The sequence below is a fragment of the Carassius carassius genome, chromosome 43 (genome assembly GCF_963082965.1).
Source record: "Carassius carassius chromosome 43, fCarCar2.1, whole genome shotgun sequence".
NCBI classification, from domain to species: Eukaryota; Metazoa; Chordata; class Actinopteri; order Cypriniformes; family Cyprinidae; genus Carassius; species Carassius carassius.
In genome coordinates this window covers 5,296,657-5,321,487 of record NC_081797.1, presented here as the reverse complement: position 1 = coordinate 5,321,487, position 24,831 = coordinate 5,296,657, and the positions used below count along the sequence as shown (strand labels likewise).

The 24,831-nt window shown below is 35.6% G+C and overlaps 1 protein-coding gene across 1 annotated transcript in view; it reads right to left on the bottom strand.

The window, feature by feature from the left end:
- LOC132125127 (leucine-rich repeat and immunoglobulin-like domain-containing nogo receptor-interacting protein 1) overlaps positions 1-24,831 on the bottom strand; it is a 73,094-nt gene that overhangs the window by 31,096 nt on the left and 17,167 nt on the right. The window contains exon 2 of the mRNA XM_059536367.1: positions 8,954-9,096. The gene's annotated coding sequence lies outside the window, so the exon portion shown is untranslated. The remainder of the gene's footprint in view (positions 1-8,953; positions 9,097-24,831) is intronic.

Genomic DNA, 24,831 nt, shown 5'->3' with positions numbered 1-24,831 from the left:
GTATAGTGAAGTATTTCAGTATATCCGACAGAAGAACACAAGCCTTGTAACCTTTGACCTAGGGTCATGAGGTCATTGTTAGGGTTTACATAATCAGTACTCATTGCCTGCCCACGTACACACATAATATTCAGATTCTCTCTCAGAAGAGATTTTACACTTCATGAAACACATTTTCACCCAAACATCAAAGCCAGCAATTCTTTGAGGAATAAGCCCTGCATTCAGACCTTACAATAATGAATCCCTGCAGCAAAAAAGACTAAAGTCATACATTATTAAACCCTGCTGCACTGATAATTTACGGTATTAAAAGCATAAAGCAGTGAAATCTTATGTCATTGAACCCCTACAGTGCTGATGTCTTAAATTTGGACTGTAACGTACTGAAATATTACAGTAATAAAAAAAAATCACAGTACTGAAATCATACAAAACTAAAACTGTACATAACTGACATTTTATCTTTTGACTGTAATGTACTGAAATATTATAGTTATTAAAACACAATAATACTTAAGTCATTTAATATTTAACCCTGCTGCACTGATATTTCACAGTATTAAGAGTGTAGAGTACTGAAATATTACAGTAATAACCACAGTGCTGAAATTATACAAAACTAAAACTGTATTAAACTGTAATATTTTATAGTTTGACTGTACTGAAATATTACAGTTATTAAAACACGACAGTACTTAAGTCATTTAATATTTAAACCTGCTGCACTGATATTTTACAGTGCTAAAAATCTACACTACTGAATTTTTTCAGTATTAAGACCATAAAGTACTGAAATATCACAATATTAAAACACTACATTACTGAAATCATACAACATAAAAGCTTTTACAGACCTAAACTTTAAGGTATTGAAATTTTACAGTGCTAAAAATCTACATTACTGACATGTAGAGGGCGGTAATTTTAAAGTAATGAACACTGTACTAAACGTTTACAAAATGGCGTAAACTACAGAAATGCATCCCTGCAATACTGAATATAAAGCAATAAAACCTTACAAAACTGAAACCTTAGGGTACTGAAATGTTACAGTAAATCCTACAGTACTGTAATCTTACAGCATAGCGTCACTAATATGAAATCCTCTTCTGTTGCAGTGTTGGAATGAGAATTGATCATGCAGCATTTGTGTGGAAAACCAATAGTCCAATACAAATAGATTTTTATTCTGCATCTCAATTACAACTTCAGTAAACAGAATTTCCCAGATGAATGGTCAAAGTGAGATCAATTAAAAACACTTAGCTTATGAACAAGGCAAATTAAGGAAATTTATGGCAGCAGAACATGGATGGACAGCAGAATTTGGATGCAGATCAGCTTGCAGCTTGGCTGAACGTTTGGCAACTGTTTGTGCCAGTATGGCTCACCACCATCAAACCACTCTAAGAGAATAAACCAGCACAGCCTATTTTACAGATCAATGACGTTACATTATTGTAAAGTGTAAGTATGCATGTGTGCGTGCACCCTCCTGAATCTCCTAAGTGGGTTCATAAATATTTTATGCTGGTACAATGATCCTGCTATAAACGTGAGGATAGAAGGATTTTTTTCCTCAAAATCTCTCCTCATATCTCTCAGACAGATACATAATGCCGTGTACACAAATCAGATGCAGAATGTAGCTGAAAACATCAGCTGTTTCTCAGGAACAGATCAGCACCATCGAGCAGAGCTCTCAAATTACCAAACAGATCTGTTTTAGCACCTGGAATTTTAACTGTATACATATATTGGCACAGTTATTGATGCATGGACAGACCTTTTCAGAGTTGAGCGCCTCATCTCACCCTCATACACACACTGCTCTGCATGTTTAGTGGATTAATGATGCCTGCAACAAACTGTAATTTGCTCCTTGAATATCAGGCAGGTAGCGGTCCTATTAAGAGACAAGAAACATCACAAGCCGGCTTTGATGTAATGGTCAGGTATTTAAATTTATGAGCATTCATCATCTGAAGGAGCGCGCCTAAACTTGTGCAGCCGGTGTCGATGGCTCTACTGATTATTAATGGTAGCCATTTAGTATTTTTGCACCAAATACAATGTAATGCATATGCAATGTATCCAAAACATTGCATTACATTCAGTACTTAAAATCTACCACTTTATAAAAGGTGAAGAAGGTCCCTTCCAAGAGATTGTCTTATTTTTGAGTCCTTGTCAACAAAAAGTAAATTTTAAAAATCACTGCTTTTTAAGACATGGATCACATTAAAGTCCAAATCAAATCTTAGAAAATGATAATTGATTTGTGGACTGGATTTAAGGATAAATTACTAACACTTGAGGGGCTATATGAGATTATATATGAGACCCTTGCCATTGGGGAAACTACACTGGTAATCATTGGTGTAAAGATAACCAGAAAATCTTTACCAACAGGGTGTTTTACACAGGGATAGGGAACCAGCTGCAGGTCAGGAGAAAAAAAGAAAGCTCTCAAGAAAGTGTTTCGAAGGGATCATGGGGTTATTTGATTGATTTCCTTTAGGTAAATCCTCACATATCATCCCAATAGACAAACTCAGTCTAAAGACAATTTAATTAAGAGGCAGATGGCAGCAGGGGAGATAATCCTGCAGAGTTTGATGTAATTCAGAGATGATTAAAAAGCCATCGCTGCACTCCCTAAATGGAGCAACAGCCTCACTTTGACCACACCGAGGGTGCGAATCAGAGATTTACCCACAGGCCCCTCCTGCGGCTGCACTAATCAGCTGGACTCATCTGGAATTACCACTTGAATTTTCCATAGGAAAGATGGAGTCAGTGTTCCCTTGTGATCCGAGGGGGTAACTGGGAATTCTGCTCCTACATGATAGAGCCATTTTTGGCACATGTAATCACGCATCTGCTTTAATAATGGTGTGTCTATGCTTTGGCTTCATTTACACTCATCCATATAATGTCCATATGATTATAAACATCTCACGTAGGGTCTATTTTCAGGCATGAAATTTATAAAGCCTGGATATTTAAAGCTGTCACAGGATGGTTTGGATCCATCCCAGATTTGTAATTATAATTTCTGGAAGTCTAGAACCTGCAAATTACAAACTGTTGTCAGCATATTATTGTTGAATTACTGACAGCAGTGATTTGTAACCTAATTCAATTCAGAATGAATTTTAGCATTTAAGTGCTTCATGATGAAAACCAACAAGAGTGTTTTGCATTTTACATCAACAAAGATTATGCATATTTTGGCACATTAAATCAGCAAGTGAGTTTGAATGTGGCACATCAGGGAAGAAAAATCACATTATTAATTAATATCTCAATTGCTTATAAACCAGTGAGTTTAAATGGAGAGCAAACAAAGTTACACCTAAGACTTTTTTCTCAGAAAAACTATGTTTTGTTTTATGTTTTATTTCTGTTATGTTTGAGAAGAGATCTCAACAATGTCTTATGCTAATGGATAGAGTGGTGTACTTGTAACCTGAAGGTCAAGGCTTCGAGTCTCAGGTCCGGCAGGGATTGTCAGTGTAGGGAGTGAATGTACAGTTCTCTCTACCACCTTCACTACCACAACTGAGGTGAGACCCTTGAGCAAGGCACTGAACTCCCAAATGCTCCCTGGGCACCGCAGTATTGGCTGCCCACTGCTCTGGGTGTGTTCACAGTGTGTCTGTTTACTGGGTTAAATCCAGAGCACAAATTCCATGTATGGGTCATCGTACTTTGCCTCACTTAACTTTTACTTTCAATTTTTGTTACTGAATACTAAAACAAGGGAAGAAAACTGTATAATAATTTACTTAAATGAATGACTGAATTCTTAATTTGTGGTTTTAATTAAAACAAGGGAACAATTTCTTAATTCGTGTCCATAATTTACTAAAATGGGGGAACTAAATCTAAATTATCTGTCTACGATTTACTAAAAAGCGGTCATATGATGTTGCTAAAAATAACATTTTGTTGTATTTGGTGTAATGCAATGTGTTTAGTTTAAGGTTTAAAAAACATGTTATTTTCCACATAATGTACATTATTCTTGCTCCTCTATGCCCCATCTTTCTGAAACACGTTGATTTTTACTAAGCTCATCGTTCTAAAAAGCGAGGTGTACGCTGATTGGCAAGCTATCCAGTGCGTTGTGTTTGGCTGAATTCCTCAAGTGTGTGATGGAAATGTTACGCCCCTTAACATACTGTTATGACGTCTCCCGGCACGATGAGACAAAAAAAATAAAACCCATTATAAACTATATATTTGTTGCATCCAGTGGGGACATAATTACTGATTATAATGACTTATACTGTCTTTTTACGTGTTGCGTATTGCACTGCGTAAACATAAAACCATGTCTGCATTTGTGATTGGAAAAACGACAAACAACAAACGCTACTCAACACTGCTCAAAACTTGAATCAGTGCGTTTGAATCAGTGGCATATTCTTTGAATATAAAAAACTTACTTACAGGCTGTGAGTCAGAATTGCCAGACTGTCCTTGCAAAGTTGGAACTGAGGAACGGATGGCGGCCTAGAGTGAGGAACAGACGGGTGCCTAGAGTGAGGAACGGATGGCGGTCTAGAGTGAGTGGCTAGAATATCTCTGTGGATTTGAGACTTTAGTCTTTGCAACTTTACAGATCTTCTTTATGCACCAAGAGCTTGTAACACTCCAAAGAGAAAGGAAAAAATTTAATAGCATCATATGACCCCTTTAAACGATGGAACAAACTTAAAAAATAAATGGCCAGTATTTAACTAATATGAGGGAACACATTGGGAATTGTGTTTACTGAAAAGAAGGAATACATTTTTAGTTCTTGGTGACAACTTAATTAAAATGTGGGAACAAATTCTTAATTTGTGGCTATCCAGTTTATGTATATTTCCAAGGAATAAGGAGAAACAGTTGACACTTCAAATGAAACATAAATTATAACTCCAAGTTTCCCAAGCTTCAAAAGAGCATTTTCATTTTGGTTTTGTACATTACTTCAGCAAACATGATCGTGTGGTGTATTCTCTGAGAGATATGGCCACCAGTTTCCCATTCCAGCTCACATTACCGCCTTCCAGATTTATGCATGTGTGGCATAATCTCCAAACTCTTTCTGTTCCCCTCACCACTGGCTACAAATCTCCTTCCCAGCAGCCCCCTCACCACCCGAGAAATGTCTTCACACTGCCGCCTCTCAGAGGGAAAAGACTGACCTTGACGACAAGTCCCTCTCTTAAACGCAGATTACACCAAATCTTTCTCCAGCACACATGCTTCCAGAAATCAATTTTTCCACCTCTGATGGTTTTATATCTCAGCGGCAGCTATTCAACAACACAGGACACTCAGATTAGAGTCAAATTTACTGTGAGGCAGCATAAACACTTCATCTCATTAAGCATGCATGGATTCATGAACATGAATATTCAAATGTTCATATGAATATTCACAAAGTACCGCTCAGTTTCTCAACCTTTACTCTTTTCTTCTTTCTTCAATCGCACACACACTAATCACATGCATAAACACAGGTGAGTGGGGTGTCTTTTTCTTGAGTTTTCTAACAATTACAATCAGCTCTTTCAGCAGAGATCTGCAACGGTTCCCAGCATGCATCAGCACCTTGTATTTGCAACTCTGTATGTGTTAGGTGTTGAAATGATACTATTCAGCAGTGCTGTTCTGATCTTATTTTGCTCTGATTCTAGGCAGGCACCGAAGTTCAGCTGTTAGAAAAAGCACATATTTTAATAAATCACTGAAGAGCCATTGCACAGAAACCATCTGCCTGTATATTTATATTACCAGTCAATCCTGACAAGGCTATACACACATTACTGACAGTAACAGTAGCCCTAGTCTCACATGAAATCTGGTCTGCTCATTTTTCCAAAGAACCACACACATGATTGACACATAATACGACCAATCACAGAGTGTTTTTACAGTATATAGAATGTCTATAGATTGGTAAATTTGAATCTGGATATAACTCGGAGAAAATGGGATATACATGTGATCAAGTGAATTCCATAAACCTCAAACATGGTTGTTGTGTGATTGATGATTTGATGATTGGTTAGATGGATGGATGTTTGGTTGGTTTGTTGGATGGATGGTTGGTTGGTTAGATAAGTGGATGGATGGAAGGGATGATGGAGGGATGGATGGATGGTTGGTTGATTGATTGATTGATTGAATGGATGAATGGAAGATGGATGGATGGTTGGTTAATTGCATAGATGGTTGTTTGGATGGATGGATGGTTGGATGTTTTGTTGGTTGGATGGATAGTTAAAAAGGAAAGTTTTTGGCATCAACAATTTTAATAATTTGGTAACACTTTATTTTGATGGTCCCTTTTGAACATTCTGTTGGTAATAAGTAACATTGCACCTACATGTCAACTAACTCTCATTAGAATATATGTAGACTGTCTGCTTATTTTCTATTAACTCTTTATTGTGATGGTCTCCCAACAGACATTCTACTGACTATAACTTTGCAAGTACATGTCAACTTATTCTAACCCTACCAGTCTACTAATAATCTACTTCTTTATTTTCCTGTTTAGCTCATATGGCAAAGTCGCAGTCACATATATGGTTTTATTTTACTTCAATATGCTTTATATTATTTTTGTCATATTTCTTTAACCTGAACTTAGCTGGCAGTGTTAAGCGTAAATTTAACTGGATGTTTTTAGTGTTTGCTCTGACAGAAGAGAAAATAGAGCTCCTTAGAACATCCACAAGACTCTGAGCACCTAAAACCATCTTTCAAATGAGGAAAGAGAGAGAACGGCCCAGTCATCTCATCTCACTCTCAGACAGAAATTGAGCTCCTATCTTTTTCCCTGTTTTTTTGAGGAAGAGAATCATACATGCAGAATCTAGCGTATCGTTTGTCTTCAGTCATGCGAAATACCGTCCGTCAGCTTTACTGCAGCCTGGTTTCCTTTCCGCACAGTCACGATAAATGATGGAGAACAGAAGCAAGACGAGAAAAAGAGAGAGAGAGAGAGGCAGGGCTGTAATGTTTCTACACAGATATGGCTTTCAAATACTGGCTTATGGGTTGGTTTTCATACACTATCATTCAATATGACAAACCAAAATAATACAAGGTTCATTTATACTGCTGTTTTGGACGGATCCTTTTTACTTCATGGTTTCTACCAGCTACGGAGGTGCAAAAACAGGCCAGCGTAAAGCAAACTGTTTTTCAACCAATTACATGGAAATAGCCATTACAGCATGTTGGGCCTAAAAGACTCGGAGTCCATCAAATAAAACTCAAACAGCCTTGCATAGCCAGACTTTGTTGACTATCAGCATAAATACTAGTCCACAAAGCAGCTCATTCAAGCTCCAAAGTCATTTGTGTTGTTTTCTGTCATATGAGCACACACTTTCAATAAGTAATCACAAAATATGAACTGCAATGTCTACAGGGACAATGACAAAATTAATTATCATACAAACTTACTAACACTAATACTTTTCACAGTCCACCAACAAACTTCAAGGTGTGTCTAATTTTGTTTCTCACTATTTTTTTTGGCTGTTGCTTATTGCTCCTCACTAATTACTAATCAGGATAGTACACACAGTGTACTAGGCATCTATGCTACAATTTAGGGTGTTTTGTCTTAAAACATTAATGTACAAAAACATTTAGTCTCATAATAAACTCTTTGTTTTCTCAAAAAGAGAATTAACATATAAAGCGATTAGCATTACATCCGCTTAGTAATTACATCCAGTATGAAATGCGTCATAGCATCTACAATATAATTCAGGTTTTGTCGCAATTTTAAATCGAGACGTAAACTTTCTGTACTGGAAGGTACGCAAATTCACTAGAAAGGAGAAATTGAAAATATGTTGTGGCATCTACGCTACAATTTTGAGCATTTTATTTTGGCATACTTAAAACATTACCATACAGACAAATGTAGTATAATGCCTGTGTTGGTTTAGACAGCAAGAACATGTAAAGTGAAATTTATTCTCTCACAAACTCACAATACAAGTTAATTCTTGACAATCTATCAAACTACATGGAGACTGAGTTTGCATTTATTTTTGTTTATCACAATTGGCTAGTAGGACAGTACATACATTAAATGTGGATAAATCCAGTTTTAATTGGAATCTATGCTACATTTTGAGTTGTTTCATTTTATACTTAAAGCATTAATGGATGAGAAATTTTAATTGTATAACATGTTTAGTTTTAGACTAGAAAAGAAACATGTAAAGCGATTAGCAGTTAACCGAAATAGGATTTTCAATGGCTGACAATATGAGGTTGGCTGACACAATGTCGATATATGTATACCACAATTTAACGATAGACTCTTTAAACTTAACAGAACACACAAATTAAGAACAAAATTGAATTCTTAACCATCAACAAAGCTGTCTAGAATTCAAAACTGAAAAAAACTTAAACCTTTCCTCAGAAATGGTAATTTTAGCCACCCGGTAACTTGTAAACAGGACAAACCAATAAAACCCTGAACCATGAATTACATAAAAACAGCCAATCAGATTACAGCTTGACAGGCAGTGCGCAAATGACCCATGGGGGTGTCATCTGAAGCTGATACGTGTCAGTGGGTGTGTTTGTTCTGCTCTGGCTGGGTTTGTGGGTGCGGACACATTTGGACGTCTCCTGGTGGCCCTGAATGCTTCAGACGAACCCCTGTAAGCTCCTACGAGAGCTGCTGTCTGTCAGATATGCTGACATCACTCACCTCTCTCACAGACTGTCAACGCGGCATCTCTTTTACTTCGAAATCAACTCTATTTCTTTTCTGGCACATTGACTTTAATATGATTTAAAGTGTAGCTGCAGGAGACGGCAGTATACTGAGAAAAAATACTGTGCCAGCACTTACATAACATCACAGAAACACAAATCACTCGCACTGTAGGAGAGGCTGAGTTGTACTCACGGGCAGTAAACGCTTCTCTGCTCTTTAGGATGGAGGCTGCTGGTTCACAGGGAATCGTGCAGGAGACGGAGACACGTTCTCTCCCACGTCCACATTCCCCTGTCTTAATGTCTCCTCAGTGGAAAATCCCAGAACAGATGAAACTGCAATGAGAAAAACAAAGCAGAAGACAATATGTCAGGATTTATGCTACAGTATGTCGTCATTTGGGTCTATTTCATTGGATTTAACTATCTTAGAAAATATATTACATTTATTAGCCACGCTTGCTAATAAACATCACTATTGGTACTATTACTCAAACTGAGGGTTAAGGATTTGAATAAACGCCAATAGTAACAACTGAAATTTGAAACATATCTTACCCTGCATGCTTCAGAAATGAATGATATCTCAAATTAAAGGTGAACTTTCCTAAGTTCATGACAGAACATCAGTTATGACAGCTCTTGAAGGGACTGGCATGGTAATGTACATGAGAATATAAATTTTTTGGTCTTGGCGGAATAGATCTGCTACGCTGCTGCTGCGGCAGAGCAAGTACAGAGACTAGCTACTGCCAATAACATCCACAAAATGCTGCTGTGAGCATGTAAGAAATATTGCTGCTGCATATACTGTACAACGTAGCATACCCCCATATAGCATACATGAATCACCTCATAGCAGATCTATAGATGTGGAGCTGGGGAAGGTGGAGGGTTTCCTGCTATGGCAAGCTCTAGTCATAATCTAGTCTAGCAGCGAGCTCATTGGCTACTGATACAGGAGCGAGCTGATTGGCTACTGATACAGGAGCGAACCAATCAGCTGTGCCATGTAGTAATGATGTCATTAGGTCAGACTGAGTTAGACCTATCAGACTGCGCCATCTAGAGTTTCATGCCAGAACTCTGTATTTATTGGACTTTTTTTTTATTTATTGGAAGGGTTTTTCTTCAACTATGAACATATTTGTTCCGGTGGACTTTTAAGACAAAGTCTAAAATATTTAATTTAACCACAGTGGTATTTCCATCAAATCTCAAATTACATATATTTTTTTTAAAGCATTTTGTGGTGTAAATGCATTTGAAACATTTTTGTAACAAAACGAATGATGTCTTTGCCTATTTCAGAGGATTAAATCATATTTTGGACAAAATTACAGCTTGACTGAAATTAAACACAATGGGGGGAAAAAGGGGGGGGGTGTTGGTTGTTGTGAAAATGACAAATGAGGGACATTCGTGAGGATTTTTTTATTTAGATGTATCAAAGTTCTAAACGTAGAAATTTATATTTTAATCTGATTTATTGTAAAAAAAAAAAGTATACATGATTACATTCAAGATCTAATATCTGAGAGTAAAACAACACAAAACAAAGTCAGTTGAAGAAACACCCACATAATGACTTGCATTTAATGATAAAATGTTACAATCCCATAGACTTACAAGAAAATAGAACATAAAGAAGTCCCCCATGAAATATTTCAGCATCAAGCCTTTATTAACGCATCCGCTACATATATTTTAAATTAAGCTCCATTACATGTATCCTCACTTGGCTGCAGCAGATGTGACCGTATCTCAAGGTTTAACAGCACTCTATTTTAAATGAGACCTGTGGTATTACAACTCATAACCCTTCCATTTGATTGGCTCCACTGGGAGGGTCGCTTTATCTCCACTCGGCCACACAACTAGACTTTTCCCCTCTCTGATTGGTCACGAGTTGTGTAATACAAAAGTCGCACACGTGCTGCGAGACCATCTCGGCCACCCTTCATTTTCCGAGCAAATTTCCCGCTGCGGCTTCATCTCCACCTGAATCCCACCACCAGCACAAATCATCAAAGCTACTTCCTGTATTGCAGCTCCCTGCACGGTGGGTATTTTTAATAGCCCTGAATGTGCAGAATTTATATAATGCCAAGACTTGTTTATTACAAATTGTCGAGATATCATTATGTTCTCCACTAACTTCACGGCACAAAAATGGATTAGCAAATCTATCTAGAGTTACACAAGGGTTATGGCTCTCCCAAATGACAATTTAATGTTTAAATTAAATGAGGTTTTTGTGAAACTAAAACACCCATTTAGCTTCACAAGCAAGAGTTCCTAGGTCATCCGCCATTAATGCGCACTGGGAAATTCATACTAAGTTCAACAGGGTATCCGTAGCTCACTCTCAGCTACGTGAATGAAAGAAAATCTCATTGTAATGCTGAGAAGTATAGCTTTTTTCTTAATAAATAAAGAGCTGTTGCACAAAACACTCTATAACAGTAAAGTTAATGAAAATGCATGCTGCATTCAAACAGAAGACTGTGGGAGCAGGCCAGAGTCTACAACTAAATCATCTATGAAAATAGCCTGAATGGGTTTGATAGAACAAAAGCAGGACTAAATTGACCATATGGGCATTTGGGCACATACCCATTGGCACCATGTTTACAGGGGCAACATGGGAGGCCAGAAAGATGAAAAAGACTGATAAACGATGGATAAACACAGCTTGGAAGAAACATTATGGCTTATATTTTCCTCTATAAGTATATGTGTTTTCAGTTATTAATTTGCTGAGCTACAAAATTAATATGAGCACAGTTTGAGATCTCTTCTCAAACTCCAAAAGCCAGATTATTAGGTGAAATTATTAAAGTCTTCAGATATTTTTTTTTTCCCAGCCATAATATATTTCAAATACAGTACATGCTAAAAATCGGCTTAACTGTAAAAACAGCTCGGATTCGAGTCCGAATAAAACAAAAGGTTTTGCTTTGCCATCAACCCTTGGAGTCTGATAACATACTTTTTTTTTTAAAGAAACAATTCTGCACAAAGCCATTTACAGCAGAGGTTCCAGCCTGAAAATATCCTGTTCTCCATATCCTGATGCGGAAATGAACCTGTGACCCACAATAAGATCAAAGAAGCAATTACAGACTCTTAAATTTACTTGTTTGCTGTGTCGAAAAGTCGAGTGGCTTTCTAAGAGCCAAACCATGATCTCTGGATATTGGAAAAGCAATCAAACGGAAGACTAATTAATGAGCTTTTGAGTTATTGCTCAACTTGACACGAATCCTCACGGGAAAGAAGTTTAATCTAATGCTGAGATAAGTCATAAACATTCTTATAGACTGAAGATGCTCTCTGTTCAGTCGGCACAGAGACGATTAAACTCATCAGGATATCAGATGTTTTAGGAGTTGGAAATTAAAGCTCTTGAGTTCTTGTTGGTCAGAATGCATGTGTTGCCCAATAACTTTTTAGTTACAATGACCAAAGGTCATGCTATAGAGCAAATGTCAAGATTTTCTGTAAACAAGCTAAATTATAGTTTGTTCCTCACACAAAACAACTGTATGGCTTCAGAAGACTTAATAAGGAATATATCACCCAAAATAAACATTTGCTGAAAATCTACTTACCATTAGGCCATCTAAGATGTAGTTTCTTTATTTTTTACAGATTTGGAGAAATATAGCATTACATCACTCACCAATGGATGCTCTGCGGTGAATGGGTGCCGTCAGAAAGAAAGACCAAACAGCTGATAAAAACCCCACAAGAATCCACAAGTAATTCACACCACTCCAGTCCATCAGTTAACATCTTGTAAAACAAAAAGCTGCATGTTTGTAATAAACAAATCCATTAAGACATTTTCAACTTTAAACCTTTCAGCTAAATATGAGTCCTTTGTCCATATTATTGCTTTCTCTTGTGAAAAGATCATCTCATTTGAATCAAGAGAAAAATATCCAAGGATCAAGCACCGTTTACAAGCGAAAACCAAATGAATATGTGGGCAGATTTTGATATGAGAGGACAACAGGGGATTGACTTTTTCACTGGAGGATGCATTATTATAGATTATGTACTGGTATTTTGTCCAGAAGCTAAAGTTTAAATTTAAAACACCTTAAATAAACACCTTAATGCTGGATTTGTTTCTTACAAACATGCAGCTTTTCGCTTCACAAGACTTTAATTGATGGACTGAAGTCATGTGGATTCTTGTGGTGTTTTAATCAGCTGTTTGGACTCTTATTCTGATGGCACCCATTCACTGCAGGGGATCCATTGGTGAGCAAGTGATACAATGCTACACTTCTCCAAATCTGTTCCGATGTAGATGGCCTGAGGGTGAGTATATGGTTGATTTTAAGGTAATGCCTTTAAATATAATTCATGAAACATATTAGATTACTTTTATGATGCTTCTGCATAATTTTTCAAGCTTAAAAGTCTCTTTTTGGTCATACATGAAACAAAATAAGAGTAAGTAAATGACAGAATATTCATTCTTATGGTGAACTGTCCTCTTAAACAGACACACACCCAGTGTAAACACACCACATCCTCATTGATCTATTTGACTGGATCTCTTTTAATTACTCAACAGCCTTATGAGCATGTCTGGTCTCCCAGATGTCCCCTGTGTCACGCACAGGAGAGTGATTACCACACACCGAGTGCCATTCAAAGGCCGCTGAAATCAAATGACACAATTGTGAGGTACGCCGCAATATTTCGGCTTTCCGCTGCAAATGTGATCCTGTTAAAATACTGCAGAGAATTTAATTCCCCATCATTCCAGTAAATGGCCGCCGGCATTTTGCGGTAGGGCACATATGAGAATTACTCCATTCTTCTTCCGCAGTTACGGCCATCTATCAGTCCAAGCATAATTATTCCCTGGGCGCCAGAAAGCTGACAGGCCTATTGCCGGCTCACTCTCCGTACAATAGGGTCTAATCTTGCCAGTGAGCTGTGTGGCGAGGCAGCCTTCAGAGCCTGGCACACATGAATGGAATGGGGCGGGACTGGAGGCGGGGCTTACAGACAAGCAGGGGAGTGTTGATTGGGCTGTCAGGCTGTGTGGGTGGAAGCTTACTATTAGATTCTCATGTGTCCCAATGGCTCGGCTATCACCTGAGCTGTAAATATGACCAACCAGTCTGGAGCCACAGGAAATGATGTCTTATCTTGATGAAGATTATCTTGACTTCTAACTTTTGAAGTACTGAAGGTACTAAAACTACAAAATAGATTAAAACTAACCAAAGATTTAATGTACAGTTAATAAAAAATGACAAAAGCACACACAATTTATAAAATAATAGTATATAAAATAACACAGATTAATATATATAAATATTAGTGCTGTCAAATGATTAATTGCATAAAAAAATAAAAGTTTTTGTTCATGCATTATAAAGTCAACATCAAAGTTTTTATACAAACTTTTTTCTTTCTAGTATGTTATTTAATTTGTGATTTATTTCAAATCATCTGAATGGATAAACAAACAGAAGCAAGGTGATGGAAACAGAAGTAGGCAGGAATGAGATGACTGGGGTGGAGCAATGGGCGGGGCTAACAGCTAGAGCAGGAGATGGTGGGCGGGGTTAAGAGTCAAGGAAAGGTGAGTAACAACAGTAGCATGTCTGAAGCCAGAACCTGCTGGCCTCTTGTCCTCCTCCGGGCAGAAACATTTCTATTCACAGCTGACTTCAACTCCCTCTGAACACCTGCCTTAGTGTGGCCGTGTTCAGGGGGGAAAAAAATGACATCCTCTACCAATACCTAAAAACTCTGAAATCTTTCTCCCTGACAGGAGCCGTGCAGTGCTCTCATGCTCGTCTGTTTGAAGCTCCACATTTTACTTTCTCAAAGGGCATTTATTGTGTGTGACACCTTTCCAAAGATTCTGTCAGAGTATTTAACATGAAATATATTTCTATAAGACTTGATCAAACTAACAACTGAAATGACACTGCTGATGAATCTATTAAGGAGAAGACAGATGACTCAGAAAGTCTATTTTTCCACCATTTCTTTACAAAAGAAGGGAGCTTTCATACCAGAGCTTTATTTGTGGACCATGTGTCATCTATGAAAACCATGTTGTTATAGATAGATAGATAGATAGATAGATGGATTCACTGAAAAAATATAATATGTATTATTTAGTATAAATGTATCAGTTTGAATCTAATATGATCAGCTTTGTAAACTATAGATTTAATGCAGCTTCTTCAGTGTCACATTCTCTCCCAATGTTCAGATGAAAAACATATCTGAATAATCTGAAAATATTTCACATCCACAAAACCACATCTGTCCATTCTTACAGTAATCATATTTCAGGTTTATTCCTGAATGGAAGTGATTTCTGGTCATTTTAATGTACCAAGAGTCTGAATTCAACCACATTTACTAACACAGGTGATGGAAGAGGGAGTTCTGCTCTAGAGCTGCACACAATAGACACAATGTTTCCTGACGCTGTAGTGGTAAAGCAGCGGTAATGAGTTCTAATGTGATGGAGACATTAATCGAAACCCCCCTTGTATCTGTGTGCAACTGTAATCTATCTATCTATCTATCTATCTATCTATCTATCTATCTATCTATCTATCTATCTATCTATCTATCTATCTATCTATCTATCTATCTATCTATCTATCTATCTATCTATCTATCTATCTATCTATCTATCTATCTATCTATCTATCTATCTATCACACAAACACACACTCACAGTGGTGGTTGGTGAAAATACTAGTGTTCTAATAATTTTGGAAACCACTGTATAGTTTCAGTGGACATGAAAATTTTTGTGAAAGTTACAATCCTGTACACGACCAGATTTTAAATGTTTGCTATGACACATTTGTAGGCATCCGCTGAGAACTGCAGACAGATGGATACAATCAAATGTGCTTTCAGAAGTCCAATTCACTGAATTCCTTAAGTTCAACCTGACCTGGCTCTTTCACAGCATTTCAAGCGAATCTTATGATTTTCTATCCATCAAATGCTCTATCAATGCTTTCTTTGGCGTATAAATGGCCTTTTTCAACCAGCAGCAATCAAATACTCAGCTGGGCTTCTGCTTGAACTTGTATTGTAAGTCGTTGAGATATTTGATCAAACCTGTAGACATGCATCAGCAAACCAGACACCGACTGTTTCAGTTCATGACACCTCTTGACTAAATTTAGCAGGATATTCAGGCAGAATATCATGACACCTGATGACAGACAGCCTTACATAACCACAACATTAATTTCCAACTTATAATTCAGAATTATTGTGGTATAGAGCCTAAAAAGTATCTGTTTTTCAGTGGCAACTGGCCTTGATGACTTATTCATTAAAGCCAACGATGGCAGAACAGACGGAAGCGCCAGAATACCCCAAAACTTTTCAAAGTGCTTGTAATCTGATGACCTAAGATTTTGAAACGGCAAAACCTCCTCCAAAATCTTCCACTGTGAATAAAGCCCCCCTACAGCAGACGTCTGGATAACAAGATCTTCGATTTAAAGTGTACAATCAGGGTTTGAGAAACCTGTTACTTCAAGCCATAGGGCAAAAGGGGAAACAAAAAGCATATCAGTGCACTGTGTGTAGTACTGCTCTTGGTTCACAGCATGCTGATGGAGGAAGTTTTATTTAACCAGACCTGCATGACAAAGCTGTCTGGTTCAGTTCAGTGTCCAGTCACATGGTCTTAATTTCTTTAGAGTGTGTGTGGTTTGGAGTGTGTATTGAATCATCATAAATCTGGATGTACTGATGATACAACTTTCACTGCTGACCGCAGATGAGCAGAACATTTGAGCTGATCGGGACTAAACTTCAAGGCCGAGGCTACCGCTGCTGGTCTAGACAGTTCAGATGCTAAAGTAAAGTTGTATTATTTAAGGAACATGACCTGAATTGTGAACTAAATTTTCATTTTTAAAATCACTGACTTAACATATCTTCTGAGCCCATAAATATGCCACAATTGAGTATGGAAGCTACAATTTCTCAAATGACCAACTCTACATCTGTTTTCAACCCTATACTCTAATGATTGAGTCTGGATTCTCTTTAAACTCTACAGATTCTCAAACGACTGACTACATCTGCTCTGAACCTTAGAAGACTCAAACAATCCTGGATGCATTCTGAACTCTTCAATTTATCAAATGCTTAAGTCTACATCTGTTATGTATCTCAGAATGATCAAACTGTATGTTTCCAAACAACTGATTCTACATATGTTCTGAATCCTATACTTAAACCAATGAGACTGTATTCACTTTGAATGCTACAATTTATTAAACAACTGACTCTACATCTGTTCTGAATCTGAGAATACTTATATGACTGAATCTGGATTCAAGCACCACAATTTCTCAAACAATTGACTCTTGATCTTTTCTGAAACCTATACTCCAACAATTAAGTCTGGAGTTCAATTTGAACTCTACAGATTCTCAAAAGACTGAATATATCTGTTCTGAACCTTAGAATACTGAAACGATTGAGTCTGGATTAATTCTGAACTCTTCAATTTTTTCAAACGCTTAAGACTACATCTGTTCTGAATGTCAGAATACTCAAACATCAGTTTTACAAATGATTGGGTATACATCTGCTTTGAATCCTGTACTTTAACAATTGAGTCTGTATTCACTTTGAACTCTTCAGTTTATAAAAAGATTGCCTCTACATCTGTTCTGAAGCTTATAATACCAATGTTTGAGCAATTTCTCAAACAACTGAGTCTACATCTGTTTTGGACTTTAGAGTCTGGATTCATTCTAAACCCTACAATTTCTCAAATGATTGACTCATCAGTTCCTTTTATATATATATATATATATATATATATATATATATATATATATATATATTTTTTTTTTTTATTCCAAGGACAAATACTGCTGTTTGTACAGAGATTTTCTTTTTTCTTTTACATTTTCAATCCCCCCCGAACCAACCCAGAACAATCTACCTTACATGGTATTCATTAATAGTAATAGTACAAAAGATGGTGAAAATAAAAACAGTGATAATAATGATACATTAAAATAAAATAATACAAATATGCCACAGTTAAACAATGGCAATGTAAAAAGAAAAAAAAAAGAAATGTAAAAAAATTAAAATAAAAAAATAAATAAAAAGAGAGAGAAAACCGGTTGGAAACCACTATCAAAAGTGTAACCATGATATAACAATAACAAAAGCCCTGCATATTTACACATATAAATACCTGGAGAAACACCTCGAGCACTTGACCATAAGTTTGTCATGTAGAGAGGTGTATATATATATATATATATATATATATATATATTTATATATAAAGGTTATAGTACCATTGTAAATCCCACTGCTCCCCAGGAAGAACATTTTTTGGCAGAGAAATAGGATAATAAGGGTTGCCACACATATATTTATGAAAATGTCTAATTGAATATTTAATCTTTTCCAAATGTAGGTATAACATCAGATCCTCAGGCCAATGCGATGCTTTAGGTGGGTTTGCAGATTTCCAATGTAGTAACACCCGTCTGCGAGCCAAAAAGGATGCAAAAGCAATAATGTTTAGCTGTCTTCAAATCAGATTCGATTCATCAGTTGGAGCACCAAATATAGCAAATTCAGCACATGGCTTCAGTTGTATGTTACATATTTGAGAGAGTGTATCAAATATGACCAGTAAACAGTAAGTCAGATCAGCTTCTTCAGTGTGACATCTTATACAGGTACATCTGTTCTGAACACTATACTCAAATGACAAAGTATGGGTTCCCTCTGAACTCGAAAATTTCTCAAACGATTGACTCTTACCTTTGTTGTGAATTCTAGAATATGCAAACAATAGTCTAGATTCTCCCTGAACCCTACAATTTCTCAAATGACTGACTCAAATGACTAACCTCAACAATTTATCAGACAAAACACTTAAATACTGACATGATTAATCCTAAATCTGTCCTGAACTCCAGAACTACAAAAGTATCAGACAATTGGCTCTTGATTAGTTTTGAACTCAAATGATCGAGTATAATTTCTTTTAGAACTCTAGAATTCTCAAGACAGTTGTCTCTATATTAATTCTAAAATCTAAATTCAGTAAATTCAATTATGATCTAATCAGAACACAAGATTTCTCAGACATTTAACTTAAGGTTAATTTTGAACTCTAGAGTTCACAGACATACTGTTTGGAGTATTGGATGAACCCACATTCAAACACACACACTCACACCCAGAAATGGCTTTTCTGAGTTTCAGATCGCCTGTGAACACTAAAAAACCCTTAAATTCACCCCATCTGAATGATTAATAAGGCCAGCAAATATTTTATCACAAATCCAGCGATTCTGAGGACTTGCGAGTTGTGCTCAGCAGCAGATGGCATGAGCTGCTGAAGGTTTTTTATCATGAATATAAAGAATAAAAATGCTTGTGGAAGGACTTTAACTCCACTCACCAGCAGAACGTGCTAAAAGTGCAGTGAAGCGGCTTTCTCCTCTTACCTTCAGTCGAATGAGCAGTTAGAATGAAACGACTCATCAGGCTAATCGAGAATGAAAGAGAAAAATGAGAGGAGAATGGAAGCCTCTAGAAGCTCCTTCATCAAAGTCCAGTTTTCACCACGAGCCCATGCAAATGGTAACTATGCAGTCTTTCTGAAAAACTGAACAAACCATACCTAAAATAAATCCACATTATCATGTCTGGATAAATGAAAGTTAATTGTGCTTATTAAAAATACGCATCACCTATGCACTCCATGACTGTTGTTTAATTGATGTAGCTCTCTTAGTTGAAAATTAAATTGTAGTTGAGGTCAGACCAACATGAATCTCATAACTCATATGGTCATGATATGATTTGAATCTGTGTTTGAGCAGAAGCTCATGAGTCAATCCTCGCTGTTTGAATAGCCTTATCAATACCCTGGAAGTGAAGACAGAGGATTGTGGGCCGTAAAGGGCCAGCAGCGCTGACAGCGGGCAAATAACAGCTCAGTCCAGCCATCACCCCCTGAGATAAGAGCTGCCATTCAGAGAGACTGACACACCAAAGACTGTGAATTCAGCCATTCTAGCACCCTCAAACGTACAAAAGACTTCATTTATCATTCTTAACACTCTTAACATCCGACCGGTGGATCAGGACGTTCCTGGAGGACGTTCCGCTAAGAACCACCTAATGAAAGCATGTCACCTAATTCATTATATTTCTGTAATCATTAAAATAATTATATAATAATAATAAGGGATGCACATTATTGGATTTTCGCCGATATACGATATCCGATATGCCGATATTTTTCAATCCATTATAGCCGATAGCTGATGCACATATTGATATATTTCCTTTTGTTTGGAAACAACACCAAATCTCTCCTGTGCAGAAATTCTAAGCAAATTATTTTTCATTTTGGTTAGTTTTTAACAAGAACTTATTTTTTAGAATTAAATAAACAATAATGAAGTTCTTTTATAATGACAGTACACTTAACATTTGAAAAGAACTATAAATAAACTATATTCGGACACTGCATTTTGTTCTCTCTTGAAAAGATGCACTGGTAACCTTAAAAATTTTATTTTAAGATTGTCTAATTTTTTTATTTTAAATGTCTAAAGCAAAAGAGTTGTAAAAATCCTGAAAATATTTTAGAGCTCATAATTTGCTTAAATTAATAAATACATTATTGAATAAATCAGTATATATATATATATAAAAAATTATTTAAGTGTAATGTTTGTGATTTTTTTTTTCATGTAAGCTACAGCTTCTGACCTTTAAATCAAAATATACTCATGATTTTATTGCCTCAATTACTGCTTTATTTAATCAGAGACACAGTCTAAATATTATTTGTGTATTTTGCCTTCATTTTATTAGAAGTAGGCCAACAGCGCCCTCTTTGAAATTAAAGCTCCTTATTGAACGGGCATTAGGACACAGGGGAGGCTTCCGCTGCTGCACGTGCTATTACCGTTTACTCTATCATACACCAAACGTTTCATTTTGTACATGCATTCTCAGTTTAAACACAGTAAATCTCACCATCATTCAGGCAAAAATTTGTTTCAACAATAAGACACACTGCTGATGTGATCTAATGGCTAGCACACCCTGAGTACATGTGATTTAATCTATTTCTCTTATCTGAAAGACATATCACATAATTTTTCATATTGTGCAGATGCCGATATTTAGATTTAAAGCCATTATTGGCCGCTTCCGATATTATTCCAATAATATCGTATAAAATAATAAAGAATATAATAGTATAAATAATGACAATATTAAAATACCAATCTCAAAAAAGTTAACTGATATAATAATTTGATTTAATCAAGCATGTCATTTTTTGGAAGTTGCATCGAAATGTCTATAGCTGCAAATGTATCAAAAATTATTATTATTATTATTATTATTATTATTATTATTTATCAAATGTTCTTTTAAAATTAAATATATATATATATATATATATATATATATATATATATATATATATATATATTAAATGAATTGTATTTACATGTACAATGTAAATAATTACAATTATTATTTTCAAAATAAAAATCTAAACATTGTACCAAATGAAAACATGATTGTATACAAAATATACAAATGATATATGATAGAATATAATATTTGTTTAATTTGATAAATGTTAAGAAAAAAAATTGCCACATCTTTTATATATTTAATTGATTAGTTGATAAATGGACTGTGCACAATGCTTTTGTGTGTTTGTTATGGTAAATATGAGTTTGATTTGAGATTTTTGTTTTATGCTCGATGGCTGTTAGCTGGAAAATAGCTCTAAAATGCTTTTTAAATATGCTGCATGAACATGTACCAGCCACACACCGTGTTTTTCAAACATGCATAAAAAGGAAGGGCTGAAGAGCTGAAAGAACAGCTGGGAAATGTTATTTTTTCACCTGAATGTCCTTCAGAACAGCAGCTTTCAACACTACCGCAGCAGGAATGCGATTGCAGAGTCTGCGTCAAATCAGAACATCCATTCATCACATGCTGAACACACGGCTCTGCTTTTAACGTCCAGAAAGACACAGAGAGCTGCAAGCAGCACCTCCTCAAACACTCACAAGAGAAGCGAAAGCATATTTAGATCCTCTGCTGAGTAATTGTGCTTATTACTGGACAAACAAATTCATGTGAACCAAAATGCTGTTTCAAACCAGCAATATAAAAGACGAAAGAAGGATATTTAACCACCAAACTGTTTCACCACCAATTTATACAACTTTTATTATCACTGACAGATTATATTTATTAAAGAGTACTAAATAAATCTCAAGACTTATGAAGTAATATGCTTTAAGTCATAATTAATGAAAAGCCCTGAGATCTGCCATGGCTCTTCATGAGAGAAGTAGATTCAGAATTCAATTAATTCAAAATCATGATTCAGAAAATCGAAAATAACAAAATTGGATCTTGTGTTCAATTTGCTGATTCAGTGATTCACTCACTGGTTCACTGACTCAAAGTATTTAGTTCTTGAGTTCAACTTATTGAATCAATGATTCACTCATTGGTTGACTGAATCAAAGTAATCGGTTCTTAAGTTCAACTTACTGACTCAATTCATTCACTGGTAATCAGCTCTTTAGTTCAACGTATTGACTCAATGATTCACTCATTGGATCACTGAATCAAAGTAATCAGATCTTGAGTTCAACTTAATGACTCGATTCACTCATTGATTAACTAAATCAAAGTAATAGATTCTTGAGTTCAAATTACTGACCCATTGATTCACTCATTGTTTGATCGAATAACATTAATCTGTTCATAAGTTCAATTTACTGACTCACTGATTCATTTATAGGTTGACTGAATCAAAGTTATTTGTTTTTGAGTTCAACTCACTGACTTAGTGATTCCCTCATTGCTTCAGTGATCAGTGAATAAATGATGGTCTCTCATCACACAAATCTATCGTATTGAGGTGCTATATGGTGGCTTGTCATTTTTAAGCACTGCCGGGATACAAAGTAGAATTTATTTTAGCCTTTTGAGCATCAATAACACTGAACAAGATGTTATCAGTAATGAATTCCCCTGATGGAACATTATCTTCCTTAATTGCAGCAAACAGAACCTGTTCGTCAACAGAGCAGCATTTTTTCCTTGTGATACAACGGAAATTAGCAGCGGATTTCCTACAATAGAGCTCTATTTATGGACTAAACATAATTTTTGCCCTCAAATCCATCATTCATTTTCTGTCCTTTAAATGTGGTGGGTGTGGATCTAAATCAAGTCCCCAGGCCGTGGAAAGCTCTCAGGACCAAACGCCACAGATCCTGGTCATTTCCATAAGCCTGATATCCAAAAATAGACATTACAAGCCAAGGTCAGTTATACTAATAGATCAGCGACTGATGGAGGAACACTGCTTTAGGAAGACTATCAGAGTATGTGTCCTGTGCACATGTTTTCTCTTTCAAAATGCGCAGCAGTTTTTGTTTATTCTGATCAGCAAATCCCAGTATATCAGACAGCGGAGTGTAATCTGCGCATCATGAAGTCAGCAGTCGTGTTTGACCTTCATACACACTCTGAGCATCAATTATCCAGGCTGCTATTGATTTTCTGCTGCGCTGCTCTGCTCTCTAATGCTGTCAGGAGCGTCTGAAGAAATCATCTGTGCAGGCTGCTCCGCGCTCAGCAAACCGCCTCAGTTCTGCACTAAATGATCAGAAAACCAACAGAACTACACCTTATCATACTTAGAATGATCACATTTAATTAAATGATTAGAAACCCTACAGATTTCAACAGTATTAGACTTGAAATATAATCAATAAATATGATTACAATTCGTAGAAATCATAGAACTCAACAAAAACATATTAACGGATGATAATTAAAACCTATTTAAACAGAATTTCACATGCAATATTATCGACTAAGTATAAATATAATTGGAATTCTTAGAAAATCACATAGAATTAAACTGAAATTGACTTAATTGCACATAACTGATCAAACTGAATGGAAATGATTATAAACCCTGCAGGTGTCAGGAGAAATTGACTTTAAATGTAATCTATAATTAAAATTCTCACAAAAATGGATTTACTGTAATCATACTTAATTGATCACAATCAAATTTGTTGTGAAACTATAGATTTAAACAGAATTACTGTACACTTGAAATATAATCACTCAAGTATATAAATAATTATAATTCTTAAAAAACACAGAATTGAACAAATTGACTTGAACTATATTTGACTGGACATATTTTAAATAAACCCTTCAGAACTGAACAGAAATAGGCTTTAAATATCAAGTTTAAACACAATTAGAATTCAAAGGAAATTGACCTGATTGATCATATATAATGAAAGTTATTCTAGGATTAGACTTTAAATATAAATATAAAATTACTATTTCTGATTTTAAAAATGACATTTCTTCTGAAATATACAGAACTCAACAAAAATAGACTTAATCATACTTAATTGATCGTATTTGAGTAAAATGATATGAAATTGAAAGATTTCTACAGAATTACACTTTAAATATAATCAAGTACAATTATAATTCTTTGGAAAATAGTTATAATTCAACCAAAAGTGGACTTAATCATCCTTAATTGATCATATTTGAATAAAAAGTATTAAAAAACTGCCTGTTTCAACAGAATAAGAGTTTAAATATAATGAATTAAGAATGCATACAGTATAATTCTTGGAAAATATACAGAAATCAACAAAAATACATAGGCTATTGACCATATGTAATGAAAATAACTATTAAATGAACACTATCATAACTGATCATATTTATAAAAAGAAGCAAGATTTCAACAAAATTTGTAAATAGTCAAGTAAAATTTAACCTCGACATTTACTGATTTATTGATTAAAATTATTACAAAGTCTGAAGAATTTACTATTATAGTTGACTGATCTTATTTCAATCAAACTATATAAAAAAATTATTGATGAAAATGTTATAAAATTGGGTCATGAATTACATTTTCATCATTTCAATTTAAATGCTATTATTATAAACTGGTAT